Raw genomic sequence first — 8200 nt, 5'->3', positions numbered from 1 at the left:
TAATTTTGTAACTGACCTCACTTTCTCAAAAGCAGCATATTTGTTTAAAACCAAAAAAAAATTCAGCTGTGTGAATGACGAGTACAAAAGAAGTATGACAAGACGGCCGCTGAATTTCTTTCATTTGTAGAAAAAAAATGGCGAACCAGCTACAACCCCAATGTATACTGTCAAAAGAAGCTTTGTATTACAGGTGCACCTAGCATGTGGTAACTACAGTGAACACATCTTCGTATTTTATTTACTGCTGGCAGATTTCAGAGGTCATGTTTATTTTGTTAGAATGTTAATTACGGGAGTAATTATTTATAACTTTTCACCTCAGCTTCGCTTCACAGCTGTAAACTACTCGTATAATGATATGGGTGCGCTCGGTGATTGGCAATGAGTTATTGCTGTATTGTTTATTTATTGTTTATTCGCTAAAACTTTGTGATACTGAATGCAAAGCTTTACGTAGGAGTAGGCATGCAGTGCATACATGTGCCACACGGAAAATACAAGCCGGTGAGAAAGAAAATTTTAGTATCACAAAGCGCCAAAAAGGTAAACCAGCGTGCGGCAGCAAAGCTTGAAGCAAATATCGAAAAATATAAATACCTACAAAAATTCTCTTCACGTTGGGGTTTTGCTCTAAAAACTTTGGACTAGATTATTCTCAGTGTTAGTTGCTCCGTTCCACTTAACCTCGCATGAGACTTGGTAATCTCATGGAAGTGATGCCAAGAGCGTGGAAAACTCCCGGGAGAACGCGGCTTAAAAGTCGCGAAAATCTTTTAAAAATTGAATTTTAGAAAACACCAGATGTCGCATCTATATGGTCTTTCTAATTACATCGCAAAAGGTTTTCCAATAGAACAGCCCAGAAGAGAGTTTGTAAAATAGTTTTTGTGGCCCTGGGTAGTACAAATTGGCTGAGGTCTCCTTGATTAAGGCGGTTTTCGCAAGTGTTTTTTTTTTTTACCTGACTGCCCTACATGCAGAAAGCATAGGATTACGATTTCTTCATGCGATTGAATGAAGTTTGTTGAAATGCTTTTTTTGATAAATGCTTTATGCAGCGACGTTCCTATATTTCTGATTTAATTTCTCATATTTTGATCCTAAAACTAATTTGACATGACGGTAATGATTGAATTATGCAAGCACTATGGATATAAAGTTCTCTATATAAGTGCAGAAAGAACTCATGTTGATAAAAATATTTAGAGAATGTCAGTGCATCAACTGTTCCTTCGGCGAAGACTTAAGCGCACTCCAGGCTCAAGTCATGTTTTGCGGATGATGATGAAATTTTATGGCGCAAGGGAATCTGTGGCCAAAGAGCGCCATGGCACAAGATACCTTACTTCTACTCAAGTGGGGTCCAAGGCCCGTTTCCCCAGCATTTCACCTTAAATAAGTCGAGCTCCAGACCAGGGGAAAGCTTGTACCCATTGTATCGCCAGTTGGTACCCGGCGTCACTAGGAATCGAACCCCGCTCCTCCGGATGCTCACACCACTAGGCCGCTAGGCCCGCCATGTTTTGCTGTCACGCCAGGCTTTCTGTAAGTCTGGATAGAAGTGAAGCGCATAAAACTGATGCCGAAGATATTGAAGATATATAAGGGAAAATTACATTTCTTCATTTAGTGAACTTCAAAATAAGCGGGCCAAGTTTCATCGGGCTACTCCAAAATTTTTTTTTAATTCTCATTCGAAAGCGCCGTCCCCTCTCTCTATACAGAGCAGTATTGTCACGTAGTGGTGACTGCAGTCCGGAGAGTAGGAAGACAGAGAAAATGGCTTCTAAACAACACTAGTTAAGCTGACTTGCACCCGCAGAGAATTGAATGAGTCGGCGGCGGCATAGCAGCAAGCATTCTCGTTTGTCGCCGAACCGAATGCCCGCCGCTCTCGGCTGTGCTCATTTTAAAGCTGATAGCGAACTTTCGAGATAAACCGCGCAAAATTACTAGAGCATTCTGGAACAACGTAGAAGCGGCTCCGCCTGGATGCGATCAATCGAGATAAATCTTTTCATGTCTTGCATCAGAAATAAATCAAAGTGATAAAGCGGCGTACCGGCAGGCTTGAAGAATGAACAAACAAACACTACAAAGATTCGCAGAAGTATGCTCATGCCACTCTGGCAGTTAGCGGTGGCTAGGCTAAATTCAGTTTAACAGGATTTAAGAGAGTTGATTTGTTAGGGTATGAAAAGGTGCGTGGCAAAAACAAGACACACACTGAAAAATGCCCAGTGCAGAAGATTTCACTGTTGGCTAAATAAATATAAATGTAATTGGCACATAGTTGGTTGGTTTATGGGGTTTAACGTCCCAAAGCGGCTAAAGCTATGAGAGACGCCGTAGTAGAGGACTCTGGAAATTTCGACCACCTGGGGTTCTTTAACGTGCACTGACAACGCACAGTACACGGGCGTCTAGAATTTCTCCTTCAAAGAAATTCAACCGCCACGGCCGGGATCGAACCCGCGACTTTCGGGTCAGCAGCCGATCACCATAACCACTGAGCCAACGCGGCGGCGTGGCACATAGTAGTATGCCACGTAGCATTCCAGAAAACCTTCATGTATATAGTGCTATATTGGATTTATTTGTTGGGAGTGAGTACTAATATGCTTTAAGGTACCTAGCTTAAAATGAATTTCCTCGATTGAGCCTGCACATTGCCTCTGGAGTACTGATGCGGCTGCGACTAGTGGAACTTTCTCAGAAGATGAAGCAATCTGGCACTAACTTTAGCTAGCGACATGGCTTATTAATTCTGGTTTTTTTTTTGAGCCAACATGACACCACAAAAATGCACTAACTTCATCATTCCACTCTACGAAGGTCCTAATCTTTGGTATCTAACGGGATTCCTTCCCAAGCTTCTGACCGGGTTCTTGAGACACTTCAGGCTCGGCTGATGCAGGTCGCTGCACTTGCTTATCAACTGCGATCTTCGGCTTCTCTGCGCACGCGAGGGTGCTACCCCGCCATTACCATCATGCAGCTTGGTACTGTGCCAGCTGCCCTGACACTGCTGTTGGGATAGACCGTTGCTGTTCATACAAGTTGGTTCTTGTAATGCCCAGAGTGACCACTGCAAAAGTGGTCGCCATATTGTGGGTTTGTGTTTATTGCACTGCTATGGATATCCTCACGCTATTGCCATGTACACATGACACCTTATTCTTATAGACATAGAGGCTGAGTGAACTTCCATGCTTTGACACAAATGAAAGCTAGGGCTTGTGCCTAGCACAGTTTGTGTCGCAAGACACTGAAAGCAAGTTTGAGTCTGGTGTCTAAGCTAGATGTCCTGCTTTTGAAGCCGTGCAGGTGTTCATGTCGTGTTTTCAGCGCCCAAGAAACTGTCTAGCATGTGCAAGAAAGTAAATGGTAGAAATTTTGCGCCGCGCGGGTGTCCAGTTAGGCACGGTGAAAGCTTTGCTACCTGTCAAGAAGGGTCATCTATTCTCTGCCCATGTCCTGGGGGAAGTGGTATGTCGGAGAGACAGGCTGCTGTCTCAATAAAAGATTAAAACAGCATCATGATCATGACAATGTCGGACGTGTGGCCACTTCAGGCCACGTAGCCAAACAATGCAGGGACTGCAAAACAGAAGGAACGGAAGAAAGTGATAATGAAGCCTGTGAACCGCTGCACAGCGAATGCAGCGTGATAGAAAAAATTGTTACACTGTGACAAGACAAATAATGAAGCCACATATGTTAGCAAGATTGCACGATCTTTGAATAAGCGCGACTTCAATAGCACTGTCTGTTTGTCACAAAAAGAAGTTAAGTATCTTGATTGCGACATTTTTCTCGTGTCACTTTTCCACCTGCACTAGTTGCTTCCGTGCATGGTTTTTTGTCCTTTCTTTCCTTTCTGGTAGCCAGTAAGAATATGACCTTCTGGCCGCCCAAAAAAAATTCAGTCCCCGCTTGAGAATCTTGAAATGAGCGGAAGTTCATAGAAGCGGTCTCTTGCTTAGCTGTCCATATAATCAGCATAAATGAATTAGAATGTGAGCTGCAAGTCTAAAGTCGCAGACAAATATTTTTGTAGGGATCAACTCGTTATTTCCAACCCTTCTAGTTCTTTAAATATATAATTTATATGGCCAATAAACAGTTAAATGCAATTTACATGCTCAGAACTGTTAACGTGGAAACAGGCTTCCGAAAGCGGCTCATGCCCATTGTCGTAAACCGCCACTGTAAGAACTGGGGGTAGAACAGAAAAGCCACCGAGATCAGATGCAATTGGTACAAAATGAGCCACGGAGTCATACCACACGTTCGCAGCGTTTCACAAAAAATTAAGAAGGTTGTGGCTAGATCGCTGGCGTGAAAGTGCTCGTGTCAGCACGAAGAAGTTAAGTGGGGTATGTGCAAAAATGAAAATAATGTAGTGTGCATAAAATAAAAGAAATAAAAATGTCATTGCCTATTCAACAGTGAGCAACAGAAAGATCCATAGAAGAAATCAAGCGCGAAAAAATTCTGAAATGCGCGAAAAAATGAGACTGGCATCTTGAAGTCTCATTACTCTGGCAATATTTACTGATGTTTGACGTACTAGATCCAAAAACACAAAAGATCCCTGCAGGGTATCCTCCGTAGCGAGCCCAGCGAAGCTCTACCCTGAGTATAAATGGCCTTCCAAGCTCGACAAAAAAACTTGGACTGAAGTTAAATGTGTGCGATTAGGAATATTCTTTATCGCATGCTTCGCATACTAATTATTGCCATTATCGATTGTCACGCATTCGTTAAGTCAGTTCTCTAGGCGGGAATGCAAGCTAAGGCCGTGTTATTTCTACTTGTGGAGTAGACGCGTGTATTACCTGGAGCCTGCAAAAATCATTGTAATTAAAAACTCAGGAAGGCATCTATACACGCCCTGCAACAAATGGCAAGGAATATGAGGTTGAGCAAAAAATATAACTTAAGGCATTTGTCCCATAGAGAATAACGAACCGCAACAGCTGAGGTTTAGAGTTTTTAGCTTTAGAGGTTTCCGGCAACCGACAATCACCTCATACCGATTCCATGCAACATGTCCACACACACATGCACGCCACTACCAAACCTTTGTATACAACCACAAACCATCTTAGAACCCTGCAGCGAGGATATGCACAGATGCATGCCAAATAAACTACTGGCACCAGTGGGGCTGTCTTCCTCCACATTTCCCACTATGGCTTGCCCTCACAGAGCTGGTCCATACGCATCCCCACCCATCACTATCTCTCTGGAAGTCCACAGAGTGACCGAGGTCATCAAATGCTGCACCGCCCAACTTCCCGCTCTGCATTCATAATCTACACAAACTAACCGACAAAGCTGTCCGAGCATTTTATGACAAAGTCCTCCGCTACTCCAACGACCTCAGGTGCAACACTTAGCTTTCTTCCACGACCCTTCGATAGATAGGTAACATCGGCTTGCTTAGGAATATATTGGCTAAGTAGTTTGCCTGCCCACCTGCGGTGGACGCAATTGGCGTTCTGAAAGCATACTGTGAAGGAATTCTAAATTTCCCCAAAATCACTATTAACTGGTCTAGCCCAGCTGTACTCACTCCTAGCAATGCGTGAAGCTCTCATCCAGTAAAACAGAAGGTTGATCTAGTCGGTGCTGGTTCTCCATGGTTCGAATGCAAGCACACGAAGACCCAGAAAGAAGGAGAGAAAGAGACTTTAATGAATAAAAATGAGGTCTGCTTGGTTATGCGCCTGGCATGCTGAATTCCGATGCTGTGTGCGATAGAAGGCGAAAACTGTCAAGAACCTCATAGTTGTGCAGCTAGAAAGGCCTTTTCACTCGCTTTCATTGAGTGGGCCTTCACGCAAGGGCTCTTGAGGTATCTGTAATAAATAAATAAATAAATAAAAAAGGAGGCTTCGCCACACATGTTCCTTCGTTCTAGCTGATCAGCAATGCTTCTGCTAATTCATAGCTAACCTGATTGCAATGCCTGAAGATGACACTTGCTTGATCAAGCAATGGAAAACAACCTGTGGAATCTCTGCAGTGCAATAAGAAAATGGGAGACCGGCCGCAGCGGTGCCGCGGATCCGCGGCACCGAAGCGTGACCAGCGCTTGTCTTGTCGTTGTCCCGTCTTTTTGCGCTGTTCACCAGTATGAATGCATACCAACTCGCCCAGATCTCAGCTTTACTAAATGTGATTTCTAGTACACTGGGCTCTAATATGTGTCAGCGCTTGTCTTGTCGTTGTCCCGCCTTTTTGCGCTGTTCACCAGTATGAACCCTTCACTACAGCGTCCCTAATCGCCTTAGTCGCTTTGGAACGTTAAAACCCTATAAACCATAAGCACATTTTTGCACGATTGGTTCGCGTTTTCCAAGGCAACGCCGGTCATTACTTGCTTCTATTGTGGTGAGCAACCTTCCCAAAAGGCACTGTGGCTACTGTGGTTTTCGGGAAGCGCGCACTGCGTAAACAAGAAACCTGCTCCTGTATGGCAGCTTGGAGGAAGTAGATACACGTTTTCTGAAGTGGCATGCGCAATTACAATATTGCCATGCCACTCGTTACCATTTTGAAGTAGCTTGATACGAAACTCAAAAGTGGTTTCGCCGCAAGTTGGGAGTCTTGTCAGCACACGATTTGTGCTGAAGCGCAAGGTTTAGAATTTATAAACTATCATCTTTATGCGGTTCAGTTCCAAAAGATAGGACTTCTCTCTTCATTGAAGTTTCAAAATGTCAGTTACTGATCTTATAGGTCCTGCTCTCGCACATTAGGCAGTCATCACCATAGCGGAAATCTGTGACTGACAAAGGACGGCATCGCAGTATCGTGGTTGAGCGTGTGACTTCAGAAGACGTGCATCCGCCACCTTCAACTGCCTTGAGAAGGTTTTTCATATATGCAGTGTGGGCTTCCGCAGAACAACCCCAGAGTAGCCTGGATATCGGAAGGGCGTCTGTCCGCTACAATCAAATGGCTAATGACCAGAGTTGCCCTGGAAATTGAGAACGAGTAGCGCAAAAAAGTGGTCGTTATTCTTTACCTACGGAATGTATCACATTGCTTGGAAACAGTAATGTCTATATTTGATTTCAGGCAGTGTTCACGTACGACAAGATTAATAGGGTGTGCGCCGCCATAGGCAACAACGTGAAGAAGCAAAGTCGCGGCAATGAAAGGGTGTGCTCGACATCACATGAGGTAAAGTACACTTATTGCTAGATGATGGCGGTCGCCAAGATGTCGCTTTCTTGTGGCAAACACTTCTTTGAACAGAATGAAAGATGCCTCGATGTGCACCTAGACAGCACCTAAGATCCCTGAAAAAAACACCGTCACACAGTCTCTAATTGCATTCCAGTGTTTGCAAAGATTGTACTCAGTTGCTCGATAAAGCGTTATTTTCAGGCATGGCAATAGGTTTGCCATGAATTAGTCAAAACATTCCTGATCTGCAAAAGCAATCGGAAATGTGCGAGAAAGTTTTCTTTTGCATTGCAAGTGAGCGAAAAGGCATTTCTTGACGCGCATCTGTGATGTTGTTGACAGTTCCTGTCTTCTATTGCACGTAAGATTGGGGTGAAAGCTTTCTTCATTTTTTTCTTCATCTCTGTCTCTTTTCGCTGTATAAATCCACGTGAACCTGCAGTAGAGCTCAGTTGTCAGTAGTAGCACCTGTGTCGTCCTTTCTTCTCAGTCTCTGTATGTGCACGAACCCTGCAGAAGCTCCCATTTTTCTCCTATTTGCAATTCATTCTCCTTCTTATGCGCCAAACATTGTTTGTCCAAGTACGCTCCCACACCGCAGTGATCCAACTGCTTACACACCTCCGCTGATATAGGGCACTGCATTACACAGTGGCACATTTGCATGGCGATTTTTAAGGCAGAAGCCTTTAATGCCTCATCGTTGTGAGCAGGAGTTGTCGAAAGAAATATCACGCTTTTCAATTCGTCGAAATGGTCGTGACGTCAGACTGAGCGAATTTCAATCAGGGCCAATTGTACTTTGGCTAGTAACCATGCAACCAATTAAAGGGATGGTATAGTAATGCTCCAAGTAAAATAAATAAATAAATAAATAAAACCCAGTAGGAAATTGGTCGAGCTGGCAATCGAACCAGGATCTTCGCAGTGCGAGACGAGCACGCTAACCACTCAGCCATAGCAGCTTTTTTTCTTTTGTTTTAACTGTCTGTTT

This window comes from Amblyomma mixtum, chromosome 3 (assembly GCF_055824585.1).
Source record: "Amblyomma mixtum isolate Tamu chromosome 3, ASM5582458v1, whole genome shotgun sequence".
Classification (NCBI taxonomy): domain Eukaryota; kingdom Metazoa; phylum Arthropoda; class Arachnida; order Ixodida; family Ixodidae; genus Amblyomma; species Amblyomma mixtum.
Note: the sequence above shows the minus strand (reverse complement) of the source record.